Raw genomic sequence first — 19,236 nt, forward strand, 5'->3', positions numbered from 1 at the left:
CCAAAATATGTAGTATGACATTTTTTTTCTTTAGTACTGTAGTTTTATTAAAATAATTTTGTGTACAGGTACGATAAGACTAAATATAATGGAGATACAAAGTACAAAAAACCCCAAAAACATAAAAAACATGTAGAATCATAGAATCTTAAGAGGTGGAAAAGGCTGCAACAGCCACCTAGTCAAACCCCTGCCATTCAGGAATACACAATTTCAGCACTCCTGAAAGATGCCCATCCAATCTGTTTAAAGGTCCCCAAAAAAGGAGCATCCACCACCCTTTGAGATAGTCTATTCAACTGGCAAGCAGCTCTTATGGTAAAGAAGTTTTTCTTACTATTTAGGTGAAATCTCTTTTCTTGTAATTTAAATCAACTGGTTCCTTTTCTAGTCTCTGCAAGAGAAGAAAGTGAACTCCATCTTCTACATGACATGCCTTCAGATATTTTAAAATATCACCTCTTCATCTTCTCTTCAAGCTAAATATACACAGCTCCCTTAGTCATCCCTCATAAGGGTTGGTTTGCAACCTTTGAACATCTGGAGCTGCACTGCAGAAATAATCCCATTTGGAATTTTGGGAATTGTAATTTTGTGAAATGTTTAGCTTTAGTCAGAGGGCTCTAGTGCCACAACAAACTACAGTTTCCAAAATTCTATAGCATTCGGCCATGGCATTTAAATTGGCTTCAGAGTAGATTATTTCTGCAGTGCTGATCCATTCTGGGTCAGCCTTCTCTGGACATGTTCAGAGTTTTGCAATATCCTCCTGAACTGTTGATACCCATAACTTGACACAGTAATCCATCTGAAGTCTAACCAAAGCAAAATACAGTGACATTACAACTTCCTTTGATCTATGCTACTATTGAGGCAGCCTAGAATTGCATTGGCTTTTAAACCATCATATGATACTGTTCACTTATGTTTACTGGTGCATTTCATTTTTCTTGCCTTGATGTACTGTATATACTCGTGTATAAGTCTAGAATTTTTTTAAAAAAAGTGACCCCCAAAAAAACTGGGTCGACTTATCCACAGGTCAATGTAAGTAATGTATTTTAACTCTCCTCCTCCTCTGAGTACCAACCTCCTCTACTCTTTCCACCATGATGCTGCTTTTGGCCTTTTTGAATTCCTGGGTGGGAAAATGGCAGTGCTGGCACCTTTTTGGTGCTTTCTCTCAAAAGAGTGCCAAGAGGAATTTGGTTTAGAAGGATCTGAATGAGACATTTCTGTATGAAGACAGTAAACATCATCCTTTACATCTTTTGTTGCATGCTCCTATGTTTTATCCTCAATTTATCCATGAGTCATATCAAAATCCATAATTTTGGCCTCAAAATTTGCCCTCGACTTATACATAAGGTCGACTTTGCCATAGTCTTTCACAACCACACAACTGCAGCCCACAACTTTGCAAGGTTTTCCTTCTCTGTCGATCTTGCAGAGACCTACCCACTCACCCAGCTTCTTGTTTGCTCTGATAAAATTAATATTGTTAGTTATGGCCCAACTCTCCTATCTGCCAAGGTGCTTTTGAGTTCTGATCTTCTGTGATATTTACTACCACAACCTCCAAGTTGGTGTCAGCTGCAAATTTCATAAACGTGTCTTTTATTCCATCACCCAAGTCATAAAGCAGTTGAACAACATCATGCCAAGAGAGAAGGCACCCCACTTCTTTCTACTGATGAACACTCTCTGGATTTGGTCAGTCAACTCATTATAAATCCATGGCGCGGTACAGAGCACCTAAAAATGGCACCCTGCCTGTGCCTGTTTTCTCTCTGCAGGGAAGCCGCAGCCGCCAAACTACGTGCTTCCCTGTGGAGTAAAAAGAACCCGCAAAAAGTGTGCCACTTGCGCATTCATTACGCAAGCACCACGCAATGCTTGCGTAACAATGGCGGCACCCATGTGTACATGGTGCCACCATTTTTATGCTCTTATCACATGCTAGGGTTGAGGGGCATCTGGAAGCCCCACCCCAAGGCAACCCTAGCACATGACAAGGGTGTCTTAAAGGTCCCCATGTAACCGTCAGTATCAGTAACCCATATTTCACCAACTTGTCTGCAAGAATATAATGGGGGACTTTGTCAAATATGTTACTGAAATCACGATATATTACATCCACAGCATTCCCCTGATATACCAAGCTTAATTCTGTCAAAAAAAAAAAAAGAAAGAAAGAAAGAAAGAGGTGAGATTAGTATGGCATAGCTTGTTTTTTTTAAAAAAAACATGCTGGCTCATAGTAATCACATTAGTCCTTTTTTAGTGTGCACAGACTGACTGACTGATAAACTCTCCTAGACTCTTTCCTGGTATCTCTGGGGTAAAGCAGATCAGTAGCTTGGAGTGGCCTCTGGCCACTCCAGACCTAGTTGCTCTCCATTCAGCAGAGGACCACAGCAACCAAACACCATTGTCCTGAGGCCATTTGCCACTGTGGTTACAAACAGGATGCCAGCAAGGAGCGCTCTTTTCCGTTCCTTATGCAAGCAGCTCTGGGCCACCTTAGGCAGCTGCAACACAGCTTTGGCCCAATCCAGGAGCATGTGTCCTCTGTACACCACAACCCCAGATTGTCCCGAAGCTGGCACTTTGGCCTGTGTGTTTCAGGCCTCTGTCAAGTTGACTAATCAGTAATTGCTTAAACCTTCTTTTGTGCCCTTTTGGAGATGGGGACATTCCCCCTCCATCTGCTTGTCTCTCTCCTGTCCTCCAAGAATTCTCAAAAATTATCGACAGTGGCTCTGACATTACATGCAAGGTCCAAGTGTCTTATTGTGAAAGTGAGAAAAAGCTTTCATTTTCATGTGTACCAGCTCCTTAAAATGCAGCAATTACTGAAAATGTAGCTTGACAGTCAATATACACTGTGGTTTGCAAAACACCTTTATACTGTTCCAGCCTAGCCTAGCTAGTTTCAGCCTAGCCCAGCAGCTCCTCAGAAACCATGATTTGTAAACTGGTATAGGTTTGTATATAATGCCAATGGCATAGTCTGAAGCTATTGTAATACATCCAGTAATCTAGGACTAAATGAGACAGTGTGATGGCAGAGGCATGAGTTTAAACCTACGTTTGTTGCAATGACACAAAGACCAAAGGTTGGTGGTTCAATTTAAGGAGCAAAAAAAATGGTGCAAAAAATGGTGAGAACTCTCATCCATCCAGGTTTTACCTCCAGGCCAGGATGACTTTCAGTATGAATTCAGGTGAAGGGAAATAAACATAAAAGAAGAAACTAGGCCAAGATAGGTCACATGCGAAGTCATAAGTTATATGAGTTTTAGCATCACAATTCCTTTCCTCTGAGCATTTCCAGATTTTGTAATGTCTTGATCAGCATCAGATCACTTCATCAGCATGTAATATTGTAGTAGCTGTTAAGTTATATTGAAGAGGAATTACAAAGGGCGATTTCCTTTATTAAAACATATAATGAAGGCAAAATGTATTTCCTTTTTAAAAATGTCAATAAATTTCATTCTGAATATATTTAACCAAGAAAATCACTGTAAAAAATAGATTCGGCAATTTGCATGAACCCCCCAGTGCACAACTTGATTGCATCCTAGTTATTTTGCTTAATTATTAAGAAAAAAATGAAAACACAAAATCAGTACAACTGATTAGCATTGCTAAAGTGTTTATACTAGCAATAAAGATGTAGAAGCAGTATTTAACTCTTGCTATCTACAATATCAAAGGCCCGGTACATACCTCTTGGAAAATCCGGGCTGGTGGCGGCCTGTTTTCCTGTGAACGGACACCGCAGCAGCCAAACTGTCCAGTGTCCCTCTGCCCCAAAAAAGAACCCGGAAAAAGCGTGTTCTTTTTAGGTCACCAGGCGGACGTCATGAGTGTGCTAATGGCCAATGGCACACTCGTGACGTAAACGTGTATATGCTGCGCGTCACTTATGTCAAGATGGCGATGCCCTTGTAGACAGGACGCTGCCATTAGGCCGCCACAGTGCCATGCTAGGGTTAAGGACCATGCAGTTGGTGCATGGTCTCTAACCCTAGTATCGCTAGCAGCATGGCGCTTCCGGACCATCTGTCCCGGACCACATATACATTTTAAGATCATACTTAATATGTATCAAGTATTGCTCACACCTGAATGAACAATGTATATTATGAAAATATGGTACATTTCATACTTTGATTACAGCATTCCCCTTGCCTTACTCTCCCGGGAGCTGCTCCAGCACCCATGAAAATGTTCCACCATGCCAAATGAGATTTTGCAGAGTTGGGTAAATGGTGGAGTTGGGAAGAATCAGGCAGAAAGGTATCCTCTTTTGCCCATGAAATGCAGATCCTTGATCCAACCCTCTATACAAATGATAAAATCTTTACTCTTTTCTTAAATTTAAAATTCCTAGTGACCTCTTCAGGCTCTGAGCCCTCTTAAAAACAAAGGTTTGTGGGATCCTGGATGCTCCACGTTGTCAAGTCATATGTTGTTGTTAACTGCCCTTGCGTTAACCCCAACTCATGGCCACCCTATGGATGAGACATCTCCAAGACTCTCTATCCTCCACTGTTCTTAGGTCCTATAAATTCAGGCCTGTGACCTCCTTGATTGAGTCTATCCCTCTAATGTATAGTCTTCCTCTCTTTCTACCTGTTCTAGCATTATTGTCTTTTCTAATATGTCATGGCTTCTCACAATATGGCCAAAGTACAACAGCCTCAATTTGATCATGTCGGCTTCCAGAGAGACTTCAGGTCTGATCTCTTCAAGGACCCATTTCTTTGTCTTTTTGCGTGTCCACAGTATCCTCAGCACTCTTCTCTGAAATGAGCTAATTATGTTACAAAGTACAATAATTTCAGCCAAACCAATAAATTAAATAAAACATCCTAACACCACTGATTAGTACATGTTCCTAATCTTACTCACAGCTCAGATGGGAATTGTAGTCCTTGGTATTTCTAGATAGCTGAGAGCCTGGACTCCATTGTCCAACTCCACTAGCTTCCCCATGACCCCACTTGCCCCTCCTTGTGCTTTATGACTTGTTTGCATGTGTGTGTGTGTGCACACGCACACGCATGTATGTGTGCAATAATGCTATTATGGCATGGTATCATTACAGCGTATGCATCATTGCCCATATCCTTTATTGTGAGAATACACTAGTCAGTTGTTTCAGGTTGTCTTGTTCAAAAAAACCCACTTCATTTGTACTCATTTAGCCATTATAATACTTTTACAACATAACATCATAGCATTATAACACTCCTACCTTAAAAAATTACAAATACTTTTTTTAAAAAAAGGTAACGTTATGGTGGTGACATTGTGATGTGTCGTACCACATGAAAGCAGTAGAGAAATCTTTGGAAAACACCCCCATTCAGTTAGGCTATCAGAATAGTGACTTTCGGTGCTTGGTCAGGATTGCACTATAACAGTAAATCATTTATATAAATAAATAGGGGGAAATCTGAAAATGGTTTCAAGATGTAGACCAAAGTAAACATAGCTATTTTCTTGGGAAGTCTTGTCCTCTCTGCCCTAGCACCAGAAGCAGGGTGAGGTTTCCCTGCTGAAGATTTCCTTGGGAATCCTTAGGGGAGGGACAACTAGACCATGCCCACACCCTTTAACCAGTCATTCTCACTATGAAGTGGAATGAGACATCTGCGCTCAAACTAGCTACTGAATCATAGTGAGAAAATGGGTCATTAATAGATTATTTCTAGCAAGAAAAAAATTACATTTTCAGCAACTGTACAGCACAACAGCACCAGAAGGATCATGACATCATGTGATAAGGCTGAGACAAAAGGGGAACCAAACCACTGCCATGATGGTGTAACAGCATATTGTGATAAGGACTAAAACTCTATATATGAGTGAACTACAGTCCATAAATGTTTATGCCATAATAACATCTATTAGTCTTTATGGTGCCACAAGACTCTCTGATGCTTTAGTCACCAGTAAAATCAATCGATTGGGATGCGGTGGTTCAAGTGGTTAAGACGCTGACTCTGTTGACTGCAAGATCAGCAGGTTGGCAGTTCAAGGCTCGGGTGCTGCATGATGGGATGAGCTCCCATCACTAGTCCCAGCTTCTGCCAACCTAGCAGTTCAATAGCATGCAAATGCAAATACATAAATAGGTACCACTCCGGTGGGAAGGTAAACAGTGTTCTGTGCAATCATGCTGGCCACATGATCACAGAATAGTCTCTGATAACTCTGGCTCTTTGGCTTAAGAACAGAGATGAGCACCGCCCCCTATGGTCAGACACAACTTGACAACCTTGTCAACGGGAATACCTTTACTTTTTAAAATCAATATCACCCAGGGAAAGTCATAATTAACTTTTACATGACTATTCTTAAATAGTAAAACACACTACAGAGAATGTTTCCATGATGAAAGGAAGCCCAGGACAATTATATATGATTTAGCTGATCTATCTTTCAGATTGCCAAAGTCTTGTCCTTTGCAAAGTTTTTATTACCAACTGTATTAGCAATTCTTTGCATTCACATCTATTCTATCTTTTTCAATCAAATACAGTTATACACCTTTCTACCATACTAATTTTCTTCTTATCAGCAATAATCATAGAACAAACTGTTTTTTGGCAGAAGTGGTGTTCTTTTCCCAAAAACACTATGAAGAAGTTGAAATCCCAGAGGTATGTTGAAGTATTTAATAAATGGAAGTGTATTTCTATTATTCTTGGAGCCCAACTATCATCTAAACAGCTGCACATTACATGACAGCTGTAAAAGCAGTATACTTTTACATGTTCCTCCATTTAGTAAGATGATTATTCTGTTCACATAAAAGACCACCAAATCAATGGCACTAAGTTAGCTTACAAAACCAATAATGTTGGGGGAGGGAATATTTTTTCATAATCACTACATGTCACCTCATTACTGAGTGAAAATATATTGTTGGTTTCTCATATGCTCTCATACACCTAAGGATGTAGGATAAAATCAGTTAACTTTAAAACACTTTTATATCACAAGTATATTTCAAGTCCTACTCAGCCATTTAGGGTCTGCTGGCACTCAACTCATGAAAAGATGTAGCGGATGAGATCTACTCCCTCAATGACAGCACACAGGTTAGTCATGTCCTCTCAATGTGAATGTGGAGATATATACTCACCGCTACAATGTTTCATCCACAGGAACAGAAATCCTAGTCAATTAGCATTTTCATCACTCAGGAGAAGGTCCAGAATCCACACTCAAAAAAATGATTCAACATGGTCTGGTCTCCGTTTGGAAAGTATGGCCAAGACATGCATCAGCAACCAAAAGGAAAGACCTCACCTCACAAATACCAAGCATCTGAAAATTGCTATTTACAGTATACATTATCTACACAAGAAATAAGTTCTTAAGGCAAAAAGTGACGAATATATACCAACAGTAAGTGGGTTTGGACATAACAGTGTTCTTTCTTGCAGAGATACAAACAAAACATTAATTAAAGCAACCAATGCTGATCTTATCAAAACATGTATCTAATCCAATCTTGTCGGCCTTGATTAGTCTCATGTTAACTTGTGGCTATGAATTCAGTTGATTGCTTTTATTGATTGTGCTTTCAGTGTTAATAGATAAAGAGTATGAAATGCAATCAATGTTAACATCAGATTAAAAAATAATTTCCACACGTTTCATCACAGGAACAGACATCTTGCTAGTATATGAATATATTTTCATGTTCTATGTCATAACGTATAAATTGACCCATGACATATAAATAAAAATAACCTAAATATTAAATAAATTAGTAATTCATTTGACATAGTGTACTGCTATATTCTATCCCATATTCCTGTCCTAGGAATTTTACTAAGGACCTTAGATCACTAAGGAGGAAAGGCATATAGTCTGCCCTTTCTTTACGCGGGGGATCCATTCCAGACTCCCCCACATAAAACGAATTCCGCCTATGTTCGAGCCCCATTATTTCCTATGGGACGCGCTGCCCCTTCTCCCAGCGCAGCTTTCAGCACAGTCGGCTCTCCATTACCACAGGTTTTTTTATCCACAGATTCAACCATCCACAGCTTGAAAATATTAAAAAATATATAAATTTCAGAAAGCAAACCTTGATTTTGCCATTTTATATATGGGATACCATTTTAATATGCTATTGTATTTAATGGGGCTTTAGGACCCACAGCTTTTGGTATCCACAGGGGATCCTGGAACCAAACCCTAGTGGATACCAAAGGCCCAATGTACATCTTCAAGGATTTACAATGTTTTAACTTATTTTATATTGTTTAATGTACTTCTTCTTTTTGTGTGCCTTCAAGTTCGTTCCAACTTACAGAAACCCTAAAGCAAACCTATCATGGGGTTTTCGGGGGCTAAGAGTATGTGACTCATTCAAGGTCATGCAGTGGGCTTCCATGGCCAAACAGGAAATCAAAACCTAGTCTCCAGAGCCATAATCCAATGCTAAAACCACTACACCACCCTGGTTCCAGGAAATTTAAATTATTCCTCATTGTTTTAAATTGTTCTAAATGTGCATACCATCATAAGATCCTGTGATGTAGGCCACCATATAAATATTTAAATAAATAAATACCCAAGGACATGACCTGGGTGTAGACATGAAAAACAGGACTTTCTTAGCTCCCAAGCTATTGGATTCTCAGAGGCTAAGCTGACTCAACTCCCTGCTATCTTTCTTCAAGAATTTCTGGTTTCTCCTAGTTGACCATGAAAAAGCAGCATGATGATGTATGCAGCCCGTCACTGCTGCTTCACTGTTCCCTATGCAAAAGGCAGGTAAAATTAATATGAAAAGGATAGTTTGTTATGAGATCCAAACCTGGGATCATGTTTTGTTTCTCCCAAAGAACCAAGGATGTTTAAACAAGCTTGTTTTGTTATTTGCTTTGAGTGCTGGTTTGTTTGGAAGCAATAAACCAGGAATAAACTACTTCCAAGAGTATGAAAGGAACTGGCAAATGTAATATCGGAGCCATTGGCAATAATCTTTGAGAACTCCTGGGGAACAGGAGAAGTCCCAGCAGACTGGAGGAGGGCAAACGTTGTCCCCATCTTCAAAAAGGGGGGGAAAGAGGATCCAAACAATCATCATCCAGTTAGTCTGACATCAATACCAGGAAAGATTTTGAAGCAGATCATTAAACAAAGAGTCTGTGAACATCTAGAAGGCAATTCCATTATCACAAAAAGTCAACATGGGTTTCAGAGAAACAAGTCTTGCCAGACAAATCTAATCTCTCTCATATATATATATATATATATATATATATATATATATAAATTACCAGCTTGGTAGATGAAGGGAATACTGTGGATATAGTATATCTTGATTTCAGTAGGGCCTTTGACAAAGTTCCCCATGACATTCTTGCAAACAAGCTTGTAAAATATGGGCTAGACAAGGCAACTGCTACATGGATTTGTAACTGGTTGACCGGCGGAACCCAAAGGGTGCTCAAAAATGGCTCCTTTTCATCCTGGAGAGAAGTGACCAGTGGGGTCCCACAGGGCTCTGTCCTGGGCCCAGTGCTATTCAACATCTTTATCAATGACTTGGAGGACAAAATTGGGGGCATAATTATCAAATTTGCAGATGACACCAAATTAATTTTACAGGAGGAGTAGCAAATACCCCAGAGGACAGGATCAAAATTCAAAATGAGCTGGGCCAAAGCTAACAAAATGAATTTAAACACAGAGAATTGTAAAGTACTGCACTTAGGGTGGAAAAATGAAATGCACAGATATAGGATGGGGGACACCTGGCTGAATGAAACCATGTGTGAAAGAGATCTATGAGTCCAAGTAGTCCACAAGTTGAACATGAGTCAGCAGTGCAATGTGGCAGCTAAAAAGGCCAATGCAATTTTAGGTTGCATCAATAAAAGTATAGTGTATAGATCAAGGGAAGTAATAGTGCCACTGTATTCTGCTTTGGTCAGGCCCCACCTGGAATACTTTATCCAGTTCTGGGCACCACAATTCAAAAAGGACATTGAGAAACTGGAGCGTATCCAAAGGAGGGCAACTAAAATGGTGAAGGGTCTGGAAACCATGTCCTATGAGGAACGACTTAGGGAGCTGGGGATGTTTAGCCTGGAGAAGAGAAGGTTAAGAGGTGATATGATAGTCCTGTTTAAATATTTGAAGGGATGTCATATTGAGGAGGGAGCATGCTTGTTTTCTGCTGCTCCAGAAACTAGGACCCGGAGCAATAGATGCAAGCTACAGGAAAAGAGATTCCACTTCAACATTAGGAGGAACTTCTTGACAGTAAGGGCTGTTGGACAGTGGAACACACTCCCTCAAAGAGTGGTGGAGTCTCCCTCCTTGGAGGTCTTTAAGCAGAGGCTGGATGGCCAGCTATCGGGGATGCTTTGAGATTTCCTGCATGGCACTGGATGGCCCTTGTGGTCTCTTCCAACTCTAGTATTCTATGATTCAAGGATTCCAGATTCAGACACCATAAAAAACTATTTCAGGATAGTTTTACTGCTCACACAAAGCATGGAACCACTGGATTCCTGTCAGTGTGGCCTACCCCTGATATAGACCTGCTGCTCTTATTGCCTGTAGTGATCTGTCACCTTTTATTCTTTTTTAACATTTCACTTCTTGGTTTTATTTCAGGCATTGCCTTCATAGTATTTAGGCCAGGTGATCAAGGAGGCATAACAACAAAGGAACAGAAATAAAATACTGATATCTGAGAAGCTAAAAAAAAAAGCATGAATTTTGAAAACATGCTGTTTTCCAAGAAAGGGTGTCCTACTGATTCTCGTTGTCACCATCTGCTTCTTTCATAAAATCCTGAAGACTTGGGAGCATTTCTAAGTTCTGATGGTTAGAGATTCTTTATGTATTCAATGAGCATACAGAGAACAGGAGAATGGCATCATCGCTGTAACTTCTGCCTGCCGAACTCATTTCTTTACACATCTGGAAAACACCTTCCTATTTTTCTACTCTGCTTTTGATTTCTTAGTGCATCAGTCCTGTGGTCTTTGTGAAGACATTCCTTGGCATCCCTTTATCATCCCAACTGTTGAAAAGAATGTATTTTCAATATTTGTTTTAATGTATTTGCTTTACTTGTTTATTTCCTAACTCTTACATTTGTATGACTACAACAGTTACAATAAGGAATACTGATGGTGCAGTGGTTAAATGCTGGTACTGCAGCCACAAAACTGTACGTTTGATCCTAGATGAGGGCTCCAGGGTCCTCTCAGCCTTCCATCCCTTCGTAGGTTGGCAAAATGAGTATCCAGCTTGTTGAGGGCAATTGGCTCACACATTGTAAACCGCTTAGAGAATACAAGTTCACTAATAAGTGGTATAGAAATGTACTTGCTATTGCTATTACTAATAACCAGTAAATCTGAACCAATTTGTCATTATCTTATGTAAGTAAGGATTTTGAGGACAATGTAGGTTAACCATTTGTTTATGTTTTGCTTTTTTACAACTGGCTATACATTAGAAATAAATTCAGACCTATTTCTAAGGCACAGAACAAGCCAATGAATGAATTGCATTACTAGAAAAACAGACAACAATATTAGGTATTGGAAATAATAAATAATCTATATATGCTTGCTTACTGGTTTAAAAAACTGTATATATTATGCTTAGAAACACTTTGATACCAGTTTGATATCAAAATTCTGTAATGCTATTCATAACATTGCAGTATATCTTAATACTTTAAAAAAAATAAAAATAAAAAGATGTCCCATGTCATTAAACCTTCAGATTCATTTCCTTTAATGTGGTACAAAATCTGCTTCACAGTCAGCCTGCAGCATCATTAAGGACAGCTAACAAAGGCACTGCCTTAGAAACTCTAACAATCAAAGACACTTTTAGCTGTAATTAATATTTTTCCAAGATAATTTCTCCTATTAAAATATGTTAATTGACTCTAGTTTCAGGTTATCTGAAATCTTCTGAAAGTAAATGTAGAAGCAAATTCCTCACTGTGGGCAGTAATCTGAAGTCAAATGAATGGCTGTATTTTTATGAACATAAGGAGGAAAAATAATCAAACCCCAAAGTCTATCTTATAGTAGTATTTTTATTAGACCAAATAAAAATACACAAAAAGATCTATGCACATTTTTGAAACCACAAGTTTCTGCATCAGGCAAAGATGTTTGAGAATAACAAACAAATCATAGAATAATAGAGCTGGAAAAGACCACAAGGGCCATCCAGTCCAACCCCCTGCCATACAGGAATTCTCAATCAAAGCATACCAGACAGCTGGCCATCCAGCCTTTGTTTGAAAACGTCCAAAGAAGGAGACAGAGAGGCTGTACAGACCAGCATCAAAGGCCACCATGTGGGTGGAGTTAGAAGCATCTATATATTGCATGCAGTAATGCATATTTTGAAGACATCTAAATGCCCATTCCATATGTACACACCACACAGTAAAAATTCAGAGAGAGGGAGAGAGATGGTTCCACAGCTTAATAGTAACATGTTACAAAATATTGGCATGGGACAGACCGCAATTTAGTGGTGTACCAGTGCCAATTCTAGGATTAGGGAGCGCGCAGCAACCATACACTCCCTAACCCTAATTCATGTGGACAGCACCGTCATTATGTGGTGCCCTCCACACGGGGCGCATGACGAGGACGTCATGCACGCACCACGTCCAAACAGCACAGCGCATGCGTGGTGTCTCTGCACCGCCCCAGGCCGCTTGTGGCGGCCTGACTACAATGCAAGAAGAGGCTCCAAAACAGAGCTCCTTTTCGCCACACATATCATTCCTGCGGCAACCAAACGGCCGCAGGAACAATGCCAAGGAGAATGGGGCTGGGTAGCCCCTTTCTCCCATGGCTCTGATTATTGGGGTGTCCGGGGGCATGAAGCTTCAAGGACACCCCTTTTCTGCATTTTGCCGCTTCTCCATGGCCCCAAAACACTCCGGATTGGGGGTGCAGGGCTGCCGGTGAAGCTGCCCTGGCCCCAATCCAGAGTGAAAAGGGGCGGGTCCAGGCCACTCCAAAGAGGCGGTGTGTACTGCACCAGTGATTGACTAGACAGTAAGTCAAACCCTGTGACAAAAGAGGAGGGGCATAATACATAGACTTTACAGTATATGCCAATTAGTATTAATGGTTCTTTCTTCACAACATCCACTGCCAGTCATTTAAAAGCCACTGAGCTATTATGTGTGGATTCTGTCTCAAAAGACTTTCATGCCCTGATAGCTGGGTAAGCTTTTGTTGCTGATTAACCTAATTTATTACTTTTAGAAACCATTAGTAATGTTCCTTGCTACTTTAAAGTCCATAACGTTTAAAATATAGGATGGAAAACAGAGAATATAACTTCAGAATATAATTACATGGCTGAATTCCACCCTTCTTTTAAAAAGTCCACTGTCTTATTCTTAACTAAGGCTCTGTCTGTATGGACCAAAAGGCCTGTTTCCCCCTCCCCACCCTGGTTCTGGTGTCATCCTGTTCAGATTACACACATCCCAAACCTCTGTTCTGGTGCAAGTAGTCTGGGTGATATCCAGCATGTTCCACACACCAGAACCAAAGTGTAACACTCTTCAAGCAGTTTTCAAAAACTTAACTATACTCCAGATCTTATAGGAATATCTAGAGCCTTCTGTTTCCAGTGGCTGTCTGCACAGGTATCCCACTGAGATGCCCAGCACATCCAATGCCACCATGGATCACTTGCCATGTGATCATCGCTGGGCTCAGAAGTGAGCAACCCGTGGCAGCAGCAGATATGTCAGGTGGTCAGCGTAACACTCATGAAGACAGCCACCATGGAACAGAAACAGAGGACCAGGCAGCAGAGGGAGGTTGAAGCAGTTATGAGGTAAGTACAGTGTACTCTGGACTGCCCTCAGAATATCCTGGCCCATGCAGTCAGAGCCTAAGTTTGTTAATTTATACATCTCCACCAAATCACTCAGTTTTAAAAACCAATCTTGTGTGGGCACAGCCATAGCCTTCCATTTTTGTGCATACAACAATTTAGATGCTGTTATCATATACTGTATGATTCTTTCACATTCCTTCTCCATCTGCTATTCCAGTACACCAAGTAGAAAAGTTCTGCTTTTAACTGAAATGTAAATTTTAAAATATCTTCCACCATGAGATGTTTATGAATCCATTACCTTTTAGCCTTATCACATGTCCCTCACACATGATAAAATGTCCCTTCTTTTTATTACATTTCCAGCATAAATTGGTATAACCTTTATACGTCTTAGAAATGCTTTCTGGCACCAATATCATTGGTACATCATCTTATAGAAACCTTCTTTAAGATCATAATATAGACTTAATTTTAAAATCTTCCACATCTTTTCCCATTGTTCCAACTGCATGTTTGACCTGCTCTTCTAGTTCCACCTTCAAAAGTGACTTATACAGTTTAGTAATTACTTGATTATCAATTGACAATTGTAATTCCAACTCTGATTTTGCCATTTCTCAACCATATAATCTCTTAACTATTTTAAACCTCTTAAACAGTTGTCTGTAAAAATACTATTGAATATCATAACCTTCTAACTCCACATCTTCCAATGTTTTCATTCTACAGTATACTGACCATCTTTCCATTTTAGAATATCTTGATATGCAAGCAAATTATATTTTAGGTTTTTTTCTCTCTTACAAGAAGAGCTTCATGAGGCGAAACCCATAATGGCATTTTGGAACATAGGAGTTTATCACACACCTTCAGTTCCACTCTGCCCCCGTCACCCCAGCATCATCGATTTGATCTGTTAATAAAAAGGGCTCCTTTTTAAACACTTACGAGAACACTTCCATGACGAAAACGGAAGTGTTCCCATTTAATAGCGCCATCTGCGTTCCCATCAGGAGGCTCCCATCACAGATCGATGACGCTGGGGCAACGGGAGCAGAGCAGAACTGAAGGTGTGTGATAAACTCCATAGGCCTTGTCAGCACTGGGCAGGATGCTCCAGGGACAGCCCAGAGTATCCTGCGCTCAGAGCTACCCCGACCTCACTATTACCTGGCCTCTGTTCTGATGCCAGCCAGCTGTTTGAAATCTGTCTTGCTGAGCCACCCAGTGCATCCACTATTGCTGCAGGTCACTTTGCTCTGAGGTCTGAGTGGCAGCAGCTGAAGACACACTAGGTGGCTCAGTGGGATGTGTTTGAAATAGTCGCCCTGTGCTGGAACAGATACCTTTTTACAATTCATTTTAAGGGGCGTATAGCCTCATTCTGGTGCAGACATGATGTCAGACATTGGATTTGGGCCATGTATCATCCAGTCTCTCCTTAGAGGGAATGGGGGGAGGTCCATTCAATTAAAGCCATAATCTTACTTTATATTTATTCCATATTCTAATCAATGCTCTTCTAACAAAGGGCCTCAATAGATCAGCATAAAGAGCTGACCTCGGGGCGGAGTGGGGGTGTGATGTCCACATGCCAGCCACCCGGGTACCAATTCCACACTGACCACCAAACCAGATGGCAGGTGGCGTCATGCCATGTCTTCGGTGCATCGCTTACCTGTGCTGTGCTGAGGTAGCAGCGAAAATGTGCCACAGCGGCAGCTAAATGTGGTCCTTTTTGCACTGCAGAAAGGGCACTCTAGCTGCTGCTATGGCACCTTTTCACTGCTTCCTCGACACTGCGCATGTAAGCGCTGCACCGAAGACACAGCTTTTTGCACTGTGGAAAGGCCAGATTGGGGCCATAGTGTATGGTTGCCACAGCAAGGGCAATCCAGCAAGGGAAGGGACCATCTGTATAGCCCAAAAATGTTTATTAAAATCCACATTCACTTTGATCTTATGCCATAAAAACCATGCCAAACAACTCAAATCCTTCCAATTTTATAATCCTTCCAATTGCAATAGTTTCTTATTTTTCAGATATCCAATATTTCAGCCAAATTCAACAATTGGCAGAAAAATAGAGTTTTAAATGGAGAAATCCCAGACTCCTCCTTTGTTTTTCATCTTGTAAAATTTAAAATCTAACAAAGGGGCTCGACAGATAGGCAGCCTGCAGCCACCCCTTTTTGCTCCAGATCATTGCTGCAGCAACGATCCACTCCCTCTCGGGAGCAAAAAGAAACTGCCAAAAGCAGCTTCTTGGAAGGGGCGCCATTACGGTGCTTGTGCACCATGATGATGTTGTTTGGGTGTTCCGACACCCATGCATCATCATGGCGCATGCGATGTGGATGGGCGTGTGCCAACATGGAGCACCGGTGGCGAAAGTAGGGCTGGGCGCATGTGGACATTCAGCCCTACCGAGCCCTACTTTCAGTTCCAGGCCGACACAAAGTGCCAGTCTGTTTAGGGCCTAAGTTTAAGATAAACTGTGAAATATATTTCTGCCATTGTTTAAATGGCAATAATGGCAATGTTAATGTATTCCAGCTTTGTAAATCTGGCTTAATATGATTCCAGATTTTGACATAGTTATGAAATCATTTTGAGTTACTGGTCGAGATAGTAATATCTAAATATTTAACTATTTTCTCATTTCTAAACCCAGTTTTCCCAATTGAAGATATCTGATCTTCTTTTCCCATATTTTTCAACATGACCATCTTAGCTTTATCAATTAAGAGTATCAGTAAGAAATGGGGATAAATACTAGTTCTATGATTTTAGAAATATTAGGTATAAGTAACAAACAGATGTATCTTTCTTTTTAGTAGTTACTTTAATAATACATCTGAAATGCTTTATATTTGACTTGGAAGAAATAGAACTATTGATCAATTATAACCATAAACTGGTAAATTAGGAGTCATATGTATCCCCTTTGTCTATGTTAATTAGTGTTTTAGTAGTAGTTGTGTTGTTGTGTGCCTTCAAGTCATTTTCCACTTATGGCAACCCTAAGGTGATCCTATCAAGGAGTTTTCTTGGCAAGATTTGTTTAGAGGAGGTTTCGGTAAAACTTGTAAAAATCCTGCAGCATTAAATATCAATATAACAGACATTTCACTAAAGTTAGACAACATTCAAAGAAATCTAAAGCTCAAAGAATAAAATAAATAACACAGAGGTTTGTTGTTGTTGTGTTGTTGTTGTTGTGTGCCTTCAAGTCATTTCTCTCTTATGGGAACCCCAATTTAAACTATCACAGCGTTTTCTAGACAAGATTTGTTCAAGGAAGGTTTGCCTTCACCTCCTTCTAAGGCTGAAAGAGTGTGACTTGCCTATGGTCACCCAGTGGGTTTCTATGGCCAAGAAGGGATTTGAACCCTAGTCTCCTGAGTTGCACTCCAGTGCTCAAACCACTACACCACCCTCTCATTTTAGTAGTAGTTTGTGGTTAACTGATTAGGTTAGTATTGGGGGGGGGGGGGCTGTTGATAATTTACCCATATGTTGTTTTCTATTATGAAAATGTTGTGTTAATTTTAAAAAAAAAATTAATAATATAATTACACGAGAAGATTCTGCTCATTTCAATTGCTTAATTTTCTGGATTGTTTCCCAATATTCATGTATTGGTGCAGACAAATAAAATGGTTGAATTTTTTTAAAAAACGCACTGGAAAAAGAACTGCTTTTCCTTTTCATGCTCCTTTTCTATCTATCTTTCTAAACACCCACAGACTGCATATAGACAAATCCAGATCTCTATTCAAACTTTGTATTCAGTCTAACTGACAGGTACTCTTCAGAAACAGTTGTTATTTACAGTATCTGTCTGGTGAAAAAAAGATTAAAAGATCAAGTTTCCCTTGACTTCCAAACTAGTCAAGCCACAGCTGGTGCATCAGATTTTGAGCAACTGTTCCACATCCACACAACAAGGCTTCTGTCTTCCCATAGGGTTTGCTCAGGTCATCTGCATGTGGCATGGATTAAAGTAGCAATAAAGCTCTATGTTTTTTAAGCAGGCTAAACAGTGCTTTTATACAACAAACCTCTGTGACAGTGGTAGATTCTGCCATCTGACATTCTCTTCAGAAGGGTTTCCGTATCTTGCACACACAGAGCACTGTCTAAAGGTTCTCTTTTAATCACTGTGAAAAACAGTCCCCCCCCCCAAAAAAAAAAAATATGATGATTTGGCCTATATATTATCAGGCAATGTGTTAAGAATTTAATGAGGGGTAAAAAAAATAATAAAAGTAATCTTTGTGGAATCAGTGTTTTGATTTATTCAATTTGAATACTGAACAGATTTCTAATATTACAGGTACTTAACTAAGAATAGCACCTATTTGATTAGCAACATAATCATCTTTCTGCTGTGGGAATAGCTTTGCTGGTGTGTACAGAAATTTTTGACCAATTCAGTACATTGAGAATGAAATGTGTACTACAGCAAAAATGTCCAGCTTTATGACATCCAAATATGAACATGCAGGAAAAATCAGATGTTGAAAGAGGTACACTCTTGCACTGTGAACTTTCATTCACTTAATGGATTCAAGCTTCCTGCATCATATGTAAGTTGCATCATATGTAAGCCACTGAAACGCAAAGAACTTATTGCCTTTTTCACAGCTCTTGCCAGACTGGAAATTGCCAGGAACTGGAAGACAGGTGATTTTACTTTAGAAAATTGGTGGAGGAAGCTATGGGATACACAGCTGATGGGAAAGCTTGCTGACAATGGCAGACAATCAGAGGGATGTTGGAATCAATTGTTGTTTCACAAGAAATTGTTCCCCTTATTTGAATACAACAATAACAACTCACAATGTATAAAACTTCCATTGCAGCAGTTGGGATTTTGGAAAGATGTCTTGACAGATATCCCAATAATCACAACAACACAATAACTTTAGATGCCTTGTTGTTTATTTATCAATATGTGTACTGTTTCCATAATAATGCTTTATTTTTCTTTTGTTAACCCTATTGTTTAGCATTGTTTGAAAATCTTTAATTAAAAAAAAACTAAATAAAGCAGAGGTGCCACTAGGGGGTGCAGGGAGTGCATGCTACACTGGGTGACACCCTAAGTAGGGGAACAGCACTGCTCCCCAGACTTTAGTCTGCCTTTTGGCATACACTGAGCATCTAAGGCATGGAGTGAGGCTTAAGGGTGGAGAAAGCAAAGGCTTCGCTCACACCATGAGTGAGTGACACCTCTCCTTTCTTCAACCACAAAGCCTCCAAGACGTGGGGTGAAAGAGGCTCAAAAGAGAAAACAGAGGCCTCGCTCACATTGTGTGAGGGAAGAAGAAGGGA

At 40.1% G+C, this 19,236-nt stretch overlaps 1 protein-coding gene across 1 annotated transcript in view; it reads right to left on the bottom strand.

Annotated features, from left to right (window-relative positions):
• MEGF10 (multiple EGF like domains 10) overlaps positions 1-19,236 on the bottom strand; it is a 165,156-nt gene that overhangs the window by 127,612 nt on the left and 18,308 nt on the right. The window lies entirely within an intron of this gene.

This window comes from Sceloporus occidentalis, unplaced genomic scaffold (assembly GCF_023333645.1).
Source record: "Sceloporus occidentalis isolate IW3139 unplaced genomic scaffold, rSceOcc1.0.p SCAF_1, whole genome shotgun sequence".
Taxonomy (NCBI): Eukaryota; Metazoa; Chordata; class Lepidosauria; order Squamata; family Phrynosomatidae; genus Sceloporus; species Sceloporus occidentalis.